We start from the raw sequence: 18167 nt of genomic DNA, 5'->3' as shown, positions 1-18167 counted from the left end.
TTAAGTCCTGTGGACTTCAACTCCCAGAATCCCCCAGCCAGCATAGCTGGCTGGGGAATTCTGGGAGTTGAAGTCCACAGGACTTAAAGTCGCCAAGTTTGAGAAACACTGCTTTAGAGCCTTTGAAGTTAAAGAGAAACGTGTTTGGCTGGCTGTATCGGCTTGCTGAATTAAACTTCCTACAACCAGGGAGCATCCTGATCTGGGAAAACATCTTTTGTCCCCCTGTGATCACCTGCCTGAAAAAACGAACTGGTAAAATGCACCGTCCTAACTTCTCAGGGTAAAGACTAACCCTCAAGTAAGCTGCAGAAGTATGTCTAGATCAGTCCGGTGGCTCCCAATGATTTGTATTAATAAATACAGTGGCACCTATTTCTCTGTAGAGACCTGAGGGATTGCGGTTTTAATCTTGGCTGTCAGTCAATCTGTCTCATTTTTATTATCTGAGATAAGAACCTGTCACTCAAGGGAAAGATATCAGTGGCTCACTTCATGCTTCTGGAGACTGCAGATCAGCAGCATGCATGAAGCCACAGATTTCCCCAGCCCTGCTTAGCTGGAAATTAGAATCAGAAATTCCCACGGCCTTCCATTCTTAACTCTGTTCCCCCTCTGGGTTTCTTCTGATCTCCCTACATTACCCTCTGGTTCTTTTGATTTCAAAGAGCTGTCTTGAGGCACGGCTGGCTACATGATTAGATTTGTCAAAGACCATGATTGGATTACAGATCGATCTGACCAAGTGCAAAGATAAATCAGGGTAACTCCCTCCAATACAATGCCTACAGCAAGTGTGTCAAACTGGCGGCCGGCGGCCTGGATGCATCATGCGCAGGCCACACCCATCCCAGCTCCGCGAAAGCAAAAAAACATCACTTGACATCGACGTGATGCAGTGAGTTTGACACCCGTGGCCTAGAGGGAAAGATCGTCACATATGGCATGACATCATCATATGAATAACACAAATATTGACACCAAGACAACTAGTCTTCTCATCAATCCTGTCACCCATCTCCTCCCATTATGACTGCATGACTGTAACTTTGTTGCTTGTATCCTTACGATTGATATTGATATTGCTTCCTGATTGCTTATTGTACCCTATGACTATCATTAAGTGTTGTTACCATATGCTTCTTGATGAATGTATCTTGTCTTTTTATGTACACTGAGAGCATATGCTCCAAAGACAAATTCCTTGTGTGTCCAATCACACTTGGCCAATAAAGAATTCTATTCTATTCTATTCTATTCTATTCTATTCTATTCGTCCACATGTTCTTTGCACCATGTTATCACAACACTATTGATGCGAACTTACTAAATCATTCATATATATATACATACACACACATGCACACACACATATACATATACATACATATACATATACACTATACTGTATACATATAGACATATATATGTAGACATATAGACATATATATGTATTTGTGTTACAACCCCTGGTGTGTGTGTGTGTGTGTGTGTGTGTGTGTATGTATGTATGTATGTATGTATGTATGTATGTATGTATGTATGTATGTATTTGTGTTACATATTTGGGCATACCAGGGGTTGTAACACAAATACATACCTATTTCCCTGGCTTAGCTGATAAAAGGAAGAGAGCCTGTGGTGTAGTGGCTAACAAATCTGCCTAATATGTAACACATCCCAGGTTCAAATCCAGGTAAGGGTATGGCTAGCTGATGAGAGCTAAACAGCTTGAAATGGATCCATACTAGTCTCCCTTTATTTATTTATCAGCACAAATACAACACAAATATAAAAAGGCAACATTAAAAATAAAAATATGGGTTTCTGCCTGGATGTATATATATATTTCAAATTTGCCTATTTCGTGTCCCTTTTTGCTCAGCATAATGAAGATCATCCAAACCAGGACTTCGGAAAAAGAATTGTAATTTCTGAGTTAGATCCTAAGAGTAATACGATGTGTGATTTCTATTCCAACCCATGAATACAAAATAGAAACCATACCATGCCATATCATACCATACAAAAAAGAATAAAAATACAAATGTGGGTACGTGTAATGCTCCCTCTAGTAGCTCATAAAAGAATCAGAGTAGGGAATGTATTGCAATATGTAGGAAGTTAAGTTATATCCAGAATCCTGGCGATAGATAGCTTGGCCTTTGTTTACCAGTAAGCATGCCTTTGACTTTCCTTCTAACTGCTCAATGAGAAGCATGCAATTTCTTGTTTGAGGTCACAAAACACAGATGTCAAAATACAGGTTTTTTTTTTGGCTATCTCTAATATTTGAAAAAGATCCCTCTTTAGTCCACGGGGTCAGAGAAATCCATCACCCTCAGACTGGTTACAAAGGAAAGAGGTTGTGGCGGGAAAAGCTGAAACTGTATTTAATTAGGGGTGTGCAGTGTTTTTCTTTTATTTGCAAAAAAAAAAGCCCTTCAAGATAAATGGAAGCACATACTGTAACAAGCCCCTCTCTGCAACTTCTTAAAATGGCTGCATTTTTTCTCATAAAAAGCTAACGCACTTCTAAGCTGCATAAACAGAAGGATAGAATCATGATCACGTGAAGTGTTAATACCACTTTATAAGGCCTTGGTAAGGCCACACTTGAAGACTGCATCCACTTTTTGATCGCCACGATGTAAAAAAAGGTGTGGAGACTCTATAAAGAGTGCAGAGAAGAGCAACAAAGATGATTAGGGGACTGGAGGCTAAAACGTATGAAGAACAGTTGCAAGAACTGGGTATGTCTAGTTTAATGAAAAGAAGGACTAGGGGAGACATGATAGCAGTGATCCAATATCTCAGGGGCTGCCACAAAGAAGAACGAGTCAAGCTATTCTTCAAGGCACCTGAGGGCAGGACAAGAAGCAATGGGTGGAAACTAATCAAGGAGAGAAGCAATTTACATCCCTTCCAACTCTGTTATTCTAAATCGTAATGAATAATAATAATAATAATAATAATAATAATAATAATAATAATAATAAAAAATATTTATTTCTTAGCCGCACCCTCTCCCGAAGGACTGGGAGAGTGACTCCATTATCTAAAAAAAACAAAAAAAACATGCTGCTTCAGGTAGTTGCATTCAGGTGCCACTTTCCTGCGTCTCAGGCAGAGGTGGTTCCTACCTTTCCGATCCAGTTCGACCATACCGGTTTTATGATCGGTGGCGCCATCTTGATTTTCTGTTCTGCGCATGTGCAGAACAATCTCCATTTTAAAAATGTAATTTTTATTCATTTTTTAATGTCGTGCACATGCGCAGATCGTTTTAACCGAATTTTTTTTTTTTTTACTACCGAACTGGTCGTAATGCCAGCTGGAACCCACTCCTGGTCTCAGGCCACCATTTTAAAGAACTATATCCAAAGGGCTGCCCAGCCCTAATATTTATGATTTTTTGAGACATTTTCTCCTAATATTTGGACACTTAGCTGTGAGAAATTATGCTACTGTGCTTTCCCATGGAATTGAAGAGTAAGCACTAGAGCTTCAGTCTCAATGCAGATCCGATCTTTCCTGGATAGAATGAGCAAGACGCCACTTGCATCTTATTAGCGTGCCTCATTGGATTGTTTTCAAGCTAAAATGAGAAGAGGCATCAAGCGGTGTGCTTTGTCTGCAGCTCCTTAAAACTGAGGAAGTTTAAATTGATAATATAAAACTGTGTCAAGGATTAACTCAGCATTGGATCTGAATCCCCAGTAAACCAGCAGCCTCTGCCATGTCCTTGGATACATACTTCTCCCCTCCCGTCCTCCCACTCCCCTTCTGTGAAATTTCAGCAGGGACAAATGAACCCGAAATATTAAAACATAATTTGCCAGATCTTTGACTTTGGGGTAAGATGCTTCCATCAGCCAGAAAATTTGTGATCTAATTTAGAAGCACTGAGGCATGCTACCTATTCTCTTTTCACAGCCTCTCTACGTTGCTGTGGAAAACAGCACACATATATATGTATCTCTTGTAAAGCTTTTTTTTTCTCCTTTAACACAATCAGCTGTATCCTTCTATACATTTAAACGCTGGTCATATTGGATCAGACTAAGGGGCCACTGAAACCACCGCCTGCTTTACTCCAAAACTGACAGGTTGCTTTTGAGAAGTTTACCAGATGAATTCTGTATTTGGTACAACCACTTGCAGTAAACTCTTGAGTTATAAGAACAAAGGGAGAAGAGGAAACTGTTGGGCACAGAAGCTGTTACTTAGTAACAGTTACTTACTTTAAGGCAGCCCAAAATGGCAGGACACAGACATAAAATAGTGAACAGATTGCCTTGTTGGCATCAAAAGTCCACTAAGTTTCAGAAAACTGAAGGTTTGGTGTAGCCCAGTGTCTGTGGTAAAGGTCTCCATGGTTATCCCAGTTGCAATGTATGGCTGTGAAGGTTGGACCATAAGAAAGGCTGAGCGCCAAAGAATGGAGGCCTTTGAACTATGGTGCTTGAGAAGACTCCTGCGAGTCCCTTGGACTGCAAGGCCACCTAACTGGTCAGTCCTAGAGGGGATGAACCCTGACTGCTCTTTAGAAAGCCAGATCCTGAAGATGAAACTCAAATACTTTGGTCACCTAAGGAGAAGGAAGGACTCACTGGAGAAAAGCCTAATGCTGGGAAAGATGGAGGGCAAAAGAAGAAGGGGACGACAGAGAATGTGGTGGCTGGATGGAGTCACCGAAGCAGTTGGCGTGAGCTTAAACTCCAGACGATGATAGAGGACAGGGAAGCCTGGAGGAACATTGTCCATGGGATCGCGATGGGTCAGACACAACTTCGCAACTAAAAACAACAACAATAGGACTTGGATCTCAAATGATCAAAAGCCATGAAGCACCTTCTATGTACAAGGACATCTTCAGCAAGAGGAACCAGCTGGTGTCATATGCATTGGGACGGTGTCATGTAAATAACATAAATTATTCAATTCACATCATTTGAGGGAATAGCATAATGCATATGACATCACCATAGCTTTTCAGCATGTTTCTACACTTATTAGTTGCCTGTTACAATGTCTGTGAACTTTCCTAGACAGAATTTGACTGCGTCTAACTATATTTAATTACATCCTAGTAACGTCTAATTTGCACTACAAAGTTTCACTCTTTGTGAAGTTGCTTTTATCAGCACTCCAGAATTCAGAGGTTATATTGCTAAGGAGGAATGGGTGGGGAAAAAAGTATATTTGCTTGTAACTTCAAGCAGTGCTAGTAAATTTCAGAGCTCAATCCAAATAGTGCATTTTAATCTTAGGACCTTACACCATGAATTCTTCAACCTTGCAATATTGCACACCTCTAACATGATAAATTAATCTTTCCAATACCTTCCAATGAATAAAAGATGCTTTCTGTGAAGTTTCTGAGACTGAGAAGAAACAGAATAACAAAATAATTGAGTTGAAGAGGACCTTGGAGGTCTTCTAGTCCAACCAGCTGCTCAAGCAGGAGATCCTACATGACTTCAGACAAATGGTTGTCCAATTTCTTCTTAAACCCTCCGGTGATGGAGCACCTATAACAATGATGGCGGACCTATGGCACGCGTGCCACAGGTGGCACACGGAGCCATTTGTCAGGGCACGCGAGGCGCTGCCCTATCAGCTGGCCAACGCACAAGCACGCGCTGGCCAGCTGAGTTCACCCTTTTTTAAAGCCGCTTTTTGCCCTCCCCAGGCTCCAGAGACTTTATAAGAGCCTGGGGAGGGTGAAAAGAGCCTCCGCCACCCCACCCCACCCGTCCTCCAGAGGCTTCATGAGCTTCCCAGAAGCCTCCGGAGCGCAAAAAAACAGCCCTACGGGCAAACCAGAAATTCGGGAATAGATTTCCTGTTTGCTCAGAGGGTCATTTTGACTGCCCCGGAGGCTTCAGGGAAGCCTCTTGAAGGTTCCTGAAGCCTTCGGAGCGCTTAAAACGACCCTCAGAGCAAGCCAGAAGTGACTTCCAGTTTGCTCGGAGAGTCGTTTTGACTGCCCCGGAGGCTTCAGGGAAGCCTCCTGAAGGTCCCTGAAGCTTCCGGAGGGCTTCCGGGGCGGCGGGGGAGGCTGTTTTCGCCTTCCCCGTGTTCCTATAAAGCCTCTGGAGCCTGGGGAGAGAGAAAAAAGCATGCAAAAATGGGGGGGGGTTTGTGCCTGTAGTGGGCGCATGCGCACTGGGCGGGTCGCGCATTGCATTATGGCTACAGCACACCTGCACACGACCCCCCTGCACTCCCCCCACTTATGGCACACAAGCCAAAAAAGGTTCGCCATCACTGACCTAAAACTTCTGGAGGTAAGTCTTTCCATTGATTAATTGTTCTAACTGTCAAGAAATTTCTCTTTAGTTCTAGAAACCGTTTACTTTTAAGACTTATATTTTCATTTTTATATCGAGTAAACAATGGAAGAACCTTTCAACCAGTGGTGGGATTAATTTTTTTTACTACTGGTTCTGTGGGCGTGGCTTGATGGGCATGGCATGGCTTGGTAGGCGTGGCCTGGCTTGGTGGGTGTGGCTTGGTGGGCATGGCAGGGGAAGAATACTGTAAAATCTCCATTCTCTCCCCACTACAGGGGATGGTTACTGCAAAATCCCCATTTCCTCCCGATGAGCTGGGACTCGGGAGGCAGAGAATAGATGGGGGCGGGGCCAGTCAGAGGTGGTATTTACCTCTTCTCCGAACTACTCAAAATTTCCGCTACCGGTTCTCCAGAACTGGTCAGAACCTGCTGAATACCACTTCTGCTTACAACATATTTGCATTTGTAGTTTTAATTTGTTTTAATTTGTTTAATTTGGGCAGAATTTCAAAACACATGACCATATCCCAGAGGCCTATTCTTCTCCATTTAAAAGAAATGTTTTTGAAACAAAAGGTATACATATTTTTTTAGATATACTTAAGTTTAGCCCACTATCTTTAGTTTTTCTCTTACTATCCAACATTTTTTTTCCCTACCTTTTGAAAGGAGAGAAACTTAAAACAATATAAAAGCAGTTGTTTTACTGACCTGAACAGTTCTATAGGAAGTCCAAAGTACATATAATTATATTGTTACATGTTGCATTCACAGAGATGCCAGAAATACACAAATACTTCTTTTTAAAAAAATTAAATTAAATAAAAGCTGAACTCAATGTTTCGTGATCAGCTTCAGGCCATCATCAGTATAGTCTAGCGATGAAGAAATTTGGACTGACCACTTAGGCACAGAAGTATAACAGGTCATTTTGGTCCAATTCCCCTGGGATCTCAGCCCAAATATCCCAAGACCCTCTCTCAGCCGATCAGAATTGTTGCTGTGGAAAATAGGAGTAACTAATGCTCCAGTCTGGTTCAGTCACCAGAGGTTTTGTCTTCTGAATTTTCCAATTCTTGCTGGAGTACATCCTAAGACAGTGAAGGCAAACCTTTTTGGCAATGAGTGCCAAACTGGAATACGTGCCATCGCACTAGAAACCTGAAGAACAGCTGGCAATGGCACATGTGCCCACAGAGAGGACTCTGCATGCCACCTCTGTTCACCATCACGGTCCTAAGAGAACGTCTCTGTTTTCTTTGGGCTGTTCTGTGTGTGGTATTTATATGGTGCCTGTTGTGTGTGGCTTTTTAGATGAAAACTGGGGTGTTGGTGGCTGTCTATTAAATCCTTGGCTCTTGTTTCCTTGTACTGCTAAGCCCCCGCCTCCTAAGAACTTGATAATCTGGGGGTAAATCAGCACTCCTGTTGATTGATGAGGGGCCTCTTTTCCTATCACTTCCCTGGCTGTTCTTGTGCCTGCTTGTCCCACAATCTTAGTAGCTTCAAAATTGAATGCATGTTCTTGTTTATTGCAATGTGAGGCTACCAATGAGTTTGGGTCTCCTCGTCTGACCGCTCACTTATGTTCTTGCAATCTGGTGGTTAGTTTCGCCCAGCGGTGTAATCCTTTGAAGTCCGCTACCAGTTTGGTGAGTCTGCTACCAACGATTCTACCTAATGTAAATCGCGCATCACAGCCGATCGGCACCCAGCTGATTGGCGGAAATACCGGTTCGCCCAAACCAGTAGCATTTTTTACTATAGGTTTGGGTGAACTGGTCCGAACCGGTAGCATTTCAACCTTGGTTTCTTCCCTATCTGTCCTACATAGCCACAATTGGCAATGCTGTTGTTCAGACACAAACTCATATCCAACTCTTTGTGACCATAGCATGTCTGGCTACCCTGTCTTCCCCTCTCTCCTGGGGTTTGTCCAAATTGATACTCATCAGTGCCAATTGATTGCCTTTGAGAGAGAGGGTAGGTTGGCACTGTAGGAAGTTAGCACCCACCCTTCTCCTAGACGAATGAAATATCCTAGGAAATATTGAAAAGGCAGAATATTATATTTCCCTGGATAAGAAATAGAGAAACATATTTTTAGGTAGAAAACAGACTCGCTCTTAATAGCCCCCACCTTTGTCAATGGGCCATTAAAATACCTGAGCCAGTCTATTCTACACAACAAAGGTAGGATTAGCCTGCAACAGAAACTCACCACATGGCATCTGGGAACTCAACCAAGCTTGAGACTCAAAAGACACACAACCTACAAAGTTAGCTGAGACTCCCTTCCCCCACCCCCACCCCCGGGAGTCTGAAAACCAGTCAGAATACATTTCTTACACAGGAACAGGAAACAGAGAGGTGGGGCCGAAAAGCAAATATAAAAAACCCAGGAACTCTCAGCAAGTTCTTTTCCCCCCTCTTTTCTTCTTCACCCAACATCTGGAACGCATGTGATCCCCCTTTTCTGTTCAGGACCTCCAGCCACATGATCCTGTCCATCATTAAACCATCTTCCCAAGCAGCCTCCATGTTTCCAGTGTCTTTTTCCCCACTTGGAACCGAACCCAGAAGGACATTTCTTCCAACAGCATAAAACAGGAGAATAAGTATCTTACATTATATTTACATTTGTGATTGATGAACGCCATAGAAGTCAATGGAAATGACTCCAGTAAACATCCTACTTCCTTTTAAAAACTTTTTTTTAAAAATTACATTTTGCCATATGCTGAATAAATAAAATAAAACCCCACTTCCTTTCTCCAGATCCCGACCCCTTGTTTAGCGTTGTATTGCACAAGATGAATGAAAGAACATTGGTTAGATAATCCCAATTAGCAAACGGAACTGGAGAGGAGGCAGAAGCCTGTGGCGAAACTGGAGGTGATGTGACATGAAAGCCAGAAAGCAAATTGGAGAAGATAAGCCATTTTTTTCCTGCCCCTATAATTTAGAGACCCCTCGGTGTTCTCCAAGCCATTTTCTGCAGTTGTTGTTCATAAGACATGTATATACAAAGCTATAAAGCTCTTTTCAAAACAGTATGTTCAGAACTGGGTGCTAAAAGAAAACAGTAACAATTGTGTGTGTGTGTGTCATATTGTATTTTTTTTTTACTTCAAATTGTACTGATTAAAGTCTTTCAGAGATGCCTGCCCATTTAGCAGGGATAATTAGGTATAATAAAAGCTCTGATATTATAAAATAAATGCAACGTTTAAAAATAGAATGAAACAGCAGTCAGCAAGGTAGACAACCCCCCCCCCCCCCCACAACGCTTCTTTTCAGGACAGGCTTATGACAGAACACAAGTGCCATCTAGTGGCTGGAAGGATAATGTGCAGCAGCAAAGAAAAAGTTCATTCAAACAGAGTACTTTTAAACATCTTGCGATGGTTGACACTTCAGTTAAACCACCATTGAACAAAAGAGTGGGTACATGTGCAGTCCTGTATTTCAGGGGTATTGGCGTGATTCACTTCACAACTGTGGCAGGAAAGATCGTAAAATGGGGCAAAACTCACTTGACGAACGTCTCGCTCAGCAACAGAAATAACGGGCTCATTTTGTGGTCGTAAGTCGAGGACCCCCTCTATTCTGTAACAAATTCCCACTCTTCTGTTCTCTAGAATGGGAAAAGACAATTAATGCTTGTGGGTTTTTTTATGATCCATGTTTTTTACTGACCAACATCGCATAGTGTTGGGAATAAATTGTGTTAATTAATCAACGGCATTCTGATCTGCCTATTAGCAGAATAACTCTTGTAAAACAACAGCAGCAGCAGCAACAACAATGGAGAACAACTTTTTCAGGAGAAGCCTGAAAAGGAAAGAATTCTGGGAGTTGAAATCCATACATCTGAAAAGCAACAAGGTTGAGAAACACTAGTCTGCAGCTGCATCAACAGAAGGATAGAATCAAGATCACGTGAAGTGTTAATACCACTTTATAAGGCCTTGGTAAGGCCACACTTGGAATACTGCATTCAGTTTTGGTCGCCACGATGTAGAAAAGATGTGGAGACTCTGGAAAGAGTGCAGAGAAGAGCAACAAAGATGATTAGGGGACTGGAAGCTAAAACATATGAAGAACGGTTGCAGGAACTGGGTATGTTTAGCTTAAGAGAAAGAAGGACTAGGGGAGACATGATAGTATTGTTCCAGGGGCTGCCACAAAGAAGAGGGAGTTAAACTATTCTCCAAAGCACCTGAGGGTAGAATAGGAAGCAATGGGTGGAAACTAATCAAGGAGAAAAACAACTTAGAATTAAGGAGAAATTTCCTGACAGTTAAAACAATTAATCAGTGGAACAACTTGCCTCCAGAAGTTGTGAATGCTCCAACACTGGAAGTCTTTAAGAAGATGTTGGATAGCCATTTGTCTGAAACAGTATAGGGTTTCCTGCCTAGGCAGGCGGTTGGACTAGAAGACCTCCAAGGTCCCTTCCAACTCTGCTATCGTATTGTATTGTATATTCCCAGGATGGCGAACCTATAGCACTCGTGCCCGAAGTGGCCATGAAGCTGTGTCATCTGGCATGCGCAGCATCACCTGTTCCTCTTCTGAGTTTCTGACACACCTGCGCACAGCCTTTATGCGTGCAGCAGTGCCGGAAACCGGAAGAGCTGGTCTTGTTTTCCGGCGTGAGCATGCACACTGCTCAGCTTATCGCTCTCGGCGCATGTGCGGCAGTAACTGCAAAACGTGCTGGCTAGCGTGCATGTGCGCTCGATAAACTGGAAGTTCATTTTTCAGCACATGGATGCCCCCCCCGGACAGCTCCTCTTCCTGGTCATGGCCCAGACGAGTGGACGCATGTGAAGTGCTCCCTTTTTGGCACTTAGTGCCGAAAAGGTTCGCCATCACTTCACTGGTCTATGGAGAAAAAAAAACGAATGGGGGTGGAGAGAAAAATGGGGCCATTCTGTGGATTCTTTGGAGCTGATGATTGATGGTGAATGTGTCAGGGGGGGAAACCTGATTATGAGCATAGCTGCACTTAATAAGAATCGAACACACCACAAAATATCACACTTTAGAATTCAGAGGTTTATTAGAATTTAAAGCATAGCAAACATAAATCACTTATGACCTTTAAAGCGCTCCATGGCTTAGGCCCAGGGTACCTGCCGTCGGTGGGAGAAGCATCAGAGGGGGTTCGGGAGTTCATGGCTTCCATGATAGCCATGGACCTGACTCAAATGATTCAAGGCCCGACACACGAGGGAGGTCACACCTTGGACCTTGTTTTTGTCTCTCGCCAGTGGTTGAGTGATCTGGGAGGAGTGAATTTAACCATCACTCCTCTGTCATGGTCAGATCACTCACTCCTCTGACTTGACTTCCCTGGTGCTACCCCTCGCTGCGGGGAGGCGGAACCGGAAAACACTAGATGGTTCCGCCCCAGGCGCTTGATGGAACCAGACAGGTTCCAGACGGAGCTTGGGCCACCTCCTGCAGCCCTGACCCGCCCTCGGGTAGAGGACCTGGTGGCCGCGTGGAATAATGCGACTACCGGGGCCTTGAACCGGGTGGCGCCTTTGCGGCCTCTCCGGCGGCAACGATCCACCCTGGCTCCTTGGTTTACCGAGGAGCTAAGGGTGATGAAGCGCCGCAAGAGATGCCTAGAGAGTCGTTGGAGATCCTCCCAATCCGAATTGGACCGAGCACAGGTACGAGCCCATTTAAGGACGTACCTAGTGGCATTGAGAACGGCCAAACGTCAATATTGTGCCGCTCTCATTGCATCCGCAGAGAACCGCCCTGCCGCCCTGTTTCGGGTGTCCCGCTCCCTTCTGTTTCAGAGGCCGCGGGAGGCCCCTCTACAGGGTAGGGCAGAGGAGTTTGGGAAATATCTGCAGGATAAAGTCGCTCAAATCCGGAAGGATTGGGTCCCCTTCAGTGGCCCAGTCGAGACGCCAGTGGCGAGTCTTGAGAAACCTTTTTGGGAGGAGTTTGACTTGGTTGTCATCGAGGATTTGGACAGATTGCGTGGACGACTGCGACCTACCACATGTTTACTGGACCCGTGTCCCTCCTGGCTTGTACTGGCATCCTGGGAGGTTACACGCGACTGGCTCCTGGGCCTAGTGAATGCTTCGTTGGGTGAGGGGTCTCTCCCGGCCGCCTTGAAAGAGGCGGTGGTGAGACCCTTGCTCAAGAAGCCTTCCCTGGACCCTACGGAGCTGGCCAATTATCGTCCTGTCTCCAACCTTCCCTTTTTGGCGAAGGTTGTAGAGAGTGTGGTGGCTTCTCAGTTTCCATGACATCTGGAGGAGAATGATTATCTAGAACCGCGCCAGTCCGGCTTTCGCCCTGGGCACAGCACAGAGACGGCCTTGGTCGCGTTGGTAGATGATCTCTGGAGGGCCAGAGATAGGGGCTGTTCCTCTATCCTGGTCCTATTAGACCTCTCGGCGGCTTTTGATACCATCGACCATGGTATCCTGTTGCGCCGACTGGAGGGGTTGGGGGTCCGGGGCACCGTTTTGCGGTGGTTCGGCTCCTACCTCTCTGGCCGGACGCAACGTGTGTTGGCAGGGGAGCAGAGGTCGACCCTATGCCCCCTTACTTGTGGGGTGCCACAGGGGTCGGTCCTCTCGCCACTCCTGTTCAACACATACATGAAGCCGCTGGGTGAGATCATCCGTGGTTTCGGGGTGGGATATCATCTGTACGCTGATGATACTCAGCTGTACATTTCCACCCCGAACCACCCCAACGAGGCCGTCGAAGTGATGTCCCGGTGTGTGGAAGCCATACGGGTCTGGATGGATGACAACCGACTCAGGCTCAACCCTTCCAAGACGGAGTGGCTGTGGGTTCCGGCTCCCCGGTTCAACCAGATAATTCCATCTCTGGCCATTGGGGGCATTCAACTCGCCCCTGTGGATCGGGCGCGCAATTTGGGCATCCTCCTAGATGCCAGGCTGTCCATGGATGAACATGTGACAGCCGTGGCCAGGGGGGCGTTCCACCAGGTTCGCCTGGTGCGCCAATTGCGCCCCCTATTGGACCGGGACGCCCTACGCACAGTCACCCATGCGCTGGTGACGTCTCGCCTGGACTACTGTAACGCTCTCTACATGGGGCTTCCCTTGAAATGCACTCGGAGACTGCAGTTGGTCCAGAATGCGGCCGCACGGGTGATTATGGGGAGTACCAAGTACTCCCATGTGACACCTCTCCTGCGCGAGCTGCACTGGCTTCCTGTGGTCTATCGAGTGCGTTTCAAGGTCTTGATTACGATCTTTAAAGCGCTCCATGGCTCAGGACCTAGTTACCTGCGGGATCGTATTCTGCCCCATACATCCCTACGACCCATCCGCTCGCACAGAGAGGGACTTCTCCAGGTGCCGTCCACCAGACAGTGCCATGGGGCGGCGCCTAGGAGCAGAGCCTTCTCTGTGGCGGGCCCAGCCCTGTGGAATGACCTCCCCCCGGATATTAGGACCACTACTGACCTCCGCTCCTTCCGTGTCAAGCTCAAGACCCACCTTTTCCAAATAGCTGGCCTGGCTCAACCATAACTTCGTATCGCTCCTGATGGGTTTTTTAATTTAGTAATTTTATTTAAGGGGATTTTAAATTGTGTTTTTAATTGTCTTTCACTTATAAGTCAACTCTCCTCCATGCACATATGTATATGTCTCTGTTCTTTTTGTATATATGTTTGTCTTATGTGTATTTTTATTTGTTTTGATTGTACGCCGCCCCGAGTCCTTCGGGAGAGGGTTGCGGCTAATCAAATAAAAATTATTATTATTATTATTATTATTATTATTATTATTACCTGCGAGACCACCTACTGCCACCAGTAGCCTCCCACCGTCCACTGCGATCCCACAGAGTTGGCCTCCTCAGGGTGCCGTCGGCCAGACAGTGTCGGCTAGCGACCCCCAGGGGGAGCGCCTTCCCTGTGGAATGAGCTGCCTCCGGAGCTTCGCATAATCCCCGACCTCCGGTCCTTCCGACGCGCCCTAAAAAGTCGGCTTTTCCAGCAAGCCGGCCTGGCCTGAACAAAATAAAATAAATGATTGATTTAATTGTTAATTTTAATCCAATTTTTAAAATGTTATTGTTCATATTAATTGGGGCTGTTTTTGGATACTCTTATCTAATTTCCCTTTTAACTTTTGTAATATGTGTTTTTTTAAATGTTGTACGCTGCCCTGAGTCCTTTGGGAGAAGGGCGGCATATAAATCCAATAAACAAACAACAAACTAACAAACAAACTTGCATTCATCAGATTGCAAACAGGGTCTAATGGGAAGGCTTCAGGCAGATTGGCAACCTCCCATTATTCACTGTTGTCTTTTATACCTTAAAACCAAAAGCCATGTGACCTTCGAGATCTGTCCATACTGTCCTAACAACAGGGGAGTTTACTATTCCTTTAACCTCCATGTTAGAACATGGTTATTTCTATGTGTCCTAAATATGCTTATTAATAAATTTCCCCTCATTCTTATCCCCCCCCCTCATTTCAGCATTTAGGGAACTATGGCAGTGGTGAAATTCATTTTTTTTAACTACCGGCTCTGTGGGCGTGGCTTGGTGGGCATGGCAGGGGAAGGATACTGCAAAATCCCCATTCCCTCCCTACTCCTGGGGGAAGATACTGCAAAATGTCCATTCTTACCCCACTCTAGGGCCAGCCGGAGGTGGGTTGTGCCGGTTCTCCGAACTACTCAAGATTTCCGCTACCGGCTCTCCAGAACCTGCTGAATTTCATCCTTGAAGTACGGTGTTTGTGCCAGCTACCATTTCATCCGATACCCATGCTGATTACAAGTTTTCCTTTATACTTGCTTCAGGCAATTAATGTCAATATTGAACCCAATTCAGCAAACATTACTCTGCTAGAAGGATGTCCCCATTATTTTCCCCTTACAGAGGTGATCGTCTGATGGGTCCAGATTGCTAAACAGAAAACTGGTTTTCTGTGCCATCTCTCTCTGGCAATTTGATCACTAAGCAAATATGGTTTCCTACAAGCAAAGGCAATGGGAAAAAAACTAGGTTTGCTTAACAACTTCAAGATTCACTTAATAACTGCAGTGATTCGCTTAGCAAGAAACATCATAAAACAGGGCAGAACTCACTTAACAACTGCCCAGTTTAGCAATGGAAATTTGGGGCTCCATTTTGGTTGTGAGTGGAGCAGAGGTGGTATTCAGCCAGTTCTGACAGGTTCTGGAGAACCGGTAGTGGAAATTTTGATTAGTCTGGAGAACCGGCAAATAGGCTGGCTTGCTGCCTCCCATCTGATCTTCTTTTGTTGCCCTGAACAGGAGAACGGAGCTGGAAAGCAAGTTAGAGGGGTGGGGAGGGAATGGGGATTTTGCAGTATCCTTCCCCTGCCACACCTACCTTGTCACGCCTACAAAGCCACGCCACACCCACCAAGCCAGGCCCAAAGAACCAGTAGTAAAAACTTTTGAATCCCACCACTGGAGTGGAGGACTAGCTGTATATGTATTTTAAAGCAGCTGTTTAAAATTTCTCATTTATTTTCAAGATACATTTTATTGTATTTATACCTCTCTGGACACCATCTTGGAGCTTCATTTGGTAATGAAGGAGAAATATTTAATTAGTAAAACAATCGGTCAATTATAGCCACACTCCTGAATCAACCAAGCCGCTGAGATTTTAACTTCACCGAATTGAAGTGTTATCTTTTAACAGGTAGGGAGACAGAAACAACTGAGTTGATGGCATTCTTGAAAGCATTTCAGCCACAGCCGAGATGTAAGATTTATTACATGGAGACTGTTTGATAGAGTAGGTCTTACTCAGGAGGCAGATTAAACTGCCTGAGTGAGGTGGTTTAGAAAAAATGGTCCACAATGAATGGAGTGCAGCTTCCTCTATTATTTGGCTGACTCTCTTCATGCTTAATTGGTCTGCCTGCAGTTGTTGACAACCAGAGTTACTTCATCAACAATATTACTTTAAAGCAGGGGTGTCCAAACTTGGGAACTTTAAGACTTGTGGACTTCAACTCCCAGAATTCTCCAGCCAGCATCGCGATACTGGCTGGGGAATTCTGGGAGTTGAAGTCCACAAGTCTTAAAGTTCCCAAGTTTGGACACCCCTGCTTTAAACACACAAATAGTCCTCCAATATGGTTATTGTTGAGGGGTGTGATGGCTCAGCAGTTAAAGACACAGAGCTCATCAGCTGGAAAGCTGACAGCTTGGGTTCGAGACCCGAGCTGCACATGACAGGGTGAGCTCCTGTTACTTGCCCCAGCTCCTGCCCCCCTAGCAGTTCAAATGTCAGCTCCGGCACGCTGAAGGGCCAAGAGCTGCCATTTGGGAAGGCGCGCAGCAGCGGTAATCGGGGCCCGGCGAACTCACCCCCTCTAGCTATAATGGCGATCGGGGGTGGCCCGCGGGACCCGACCTCACCTCCCAGCCATTTTCCAGGTATGGCATGGCAACACCGGGAAGACAGCATGCCAGATTCAAATGGATGTCAGGCCCTTTATCATGCCGGCTCAGCTAAAAGAAGTCCTGCCAGGCCCTAAGCCAGGCCGAGGAAAGCTCAAGGGACTCTTCTGTAGCCTTTAGGATCCCAGTTCATCATTCTCCACGGGTGTAAGCAAAGCCGGGTCATGAGGGGTGGAGCTGCACGCGCAAGTAGGCGGGGTTGATAGAAAAGCACTTAAAAGGTGGTTAAGCACAGGCAAGCAGCCCTAACAAGGATTTCACCATGTACTGTGAGTGTCAGTTTGTGTCTAGAGAAGTAAGTAGAAGAAGTAACAAACCTTAATTGGAGTAACAAACCTTTCCTGCTTCCTTGGAACTTGACAGTTTGGTAGGGCCGCTTGCCCCTGTTCCTCACCACCCTTGAAGTGCTTTTCTCCCAACCCCACCCACTTGCGCGCTCAGCTCCGCCTAGTGGTAGGTCCTGTTGCAACTGGTGCAGTGCAACGGGGCCTGGCCTCCACCATGAATCCGCTCAACACACACGCATGCACGCAGTACTTACCATCTATGACACTCTGCGATGCCTCCGTGATGCTCCAACTGCTCGGCGGAGCATCGCGCAGGTGCCATACGCTCCATGCGGGTAAGCCCCGAAGAACTCAAATACAGGCAAGGACGGCAGGTGGGTGGGCCCTCCGGAGCACCGAACTGGAACGGTACCCAGTGCTCCCGGCAGGCACCCGTACACCCGTACCGGGGCATACCGGTCATAACCCACCACTGGCTCCACCCCATGTAAATGCAAATAGGTAAATAGGCACCATTTTGGTAAGAAAGTAATAGTATTCTGTGTACTTCAGCATATAGTTATGTCAGCCACCTGACCATGAAAATGTCTTTGAAAAATGCTAGCTCTCTCGGCTAAGAAACAGAGATGAGAACTTCTCTCCTAGAGTTGGACACAACTGGACAGAGGAAATCTTTTCCTTTATGGTTACCGTTTCTTGTTCATCTTTCTGCTCTAGGACCTCCAATAAGAGAAGTGAGATAGAAGTCTCTTGGGGAATTGCACCACCAGCCTACCCTCAATCTGACACTGAGAATTCAGCAAGATCATTTTTTAAATATTGTAAAAAAAAAAAATCATTGCAAACTTTTTTTGCAAATATTGTGTGCTGTGTGTATGGTTGGAATGCATAATTTGCTTAACTAGATCCAGCTTTCCATCCATCCATCCATCCATCCATCCATCCATCCATCTATCCCTTTGCTAGTAGTAAGCCAGCTGGGAAGGTTACAAATGGTGACCACATGATCCCTGGACAATACAAATGTCATAAATACATACCAGCAGTCATGTGCCTGACTTCTGATTATGTGACCATGGGATGCCATAATGGTCATAAGTGGAAAA

At 45.4% G+C, this 18167-nt stretch overlaps 1 long non-coding RNA gene across 1 annotated transcript; it reads right to left on the bottom strand.

Annotated features, from left to right (window-relative positions):
* Nucleotides 1-11357: 11357 nt before the first annotated feature.
* On the bottom strand, nucleotides 11358-17521 carry LOC309392819. The gene is made up of 3 exons (XR_014175499.1): nucleotides 17316-17521; nucleotides 14109-14330; nucleotides 11358-11442 (listed from the first exon to the last, which is right to left on the bottom strand). It is a non-coding gene; the product is annotated as an uncharacterized lncRNA (long non-coding RNA).
* Between the last annotated feature and the right edge of the window lie 646 nt (nucleotides 17522-18167).

Source organism: Natrix helvetica (genome assembly GCF_964273705.1).
Source record: "Natrix helvetica genome assembly, chromosome: 5".
Taxonomy (NCBI): domain Eukaryota; kingdom Metazoa; phylum Chordata; class Lepidosauria; order Squamata; family Natricidae; genus Natrix; species Natrix helvetica.
The sequence above is the reverse complement of the archived record's forward strand: the minus strand, read 5'-3'. Positions and strand labels throughout refer to the sequence as shown.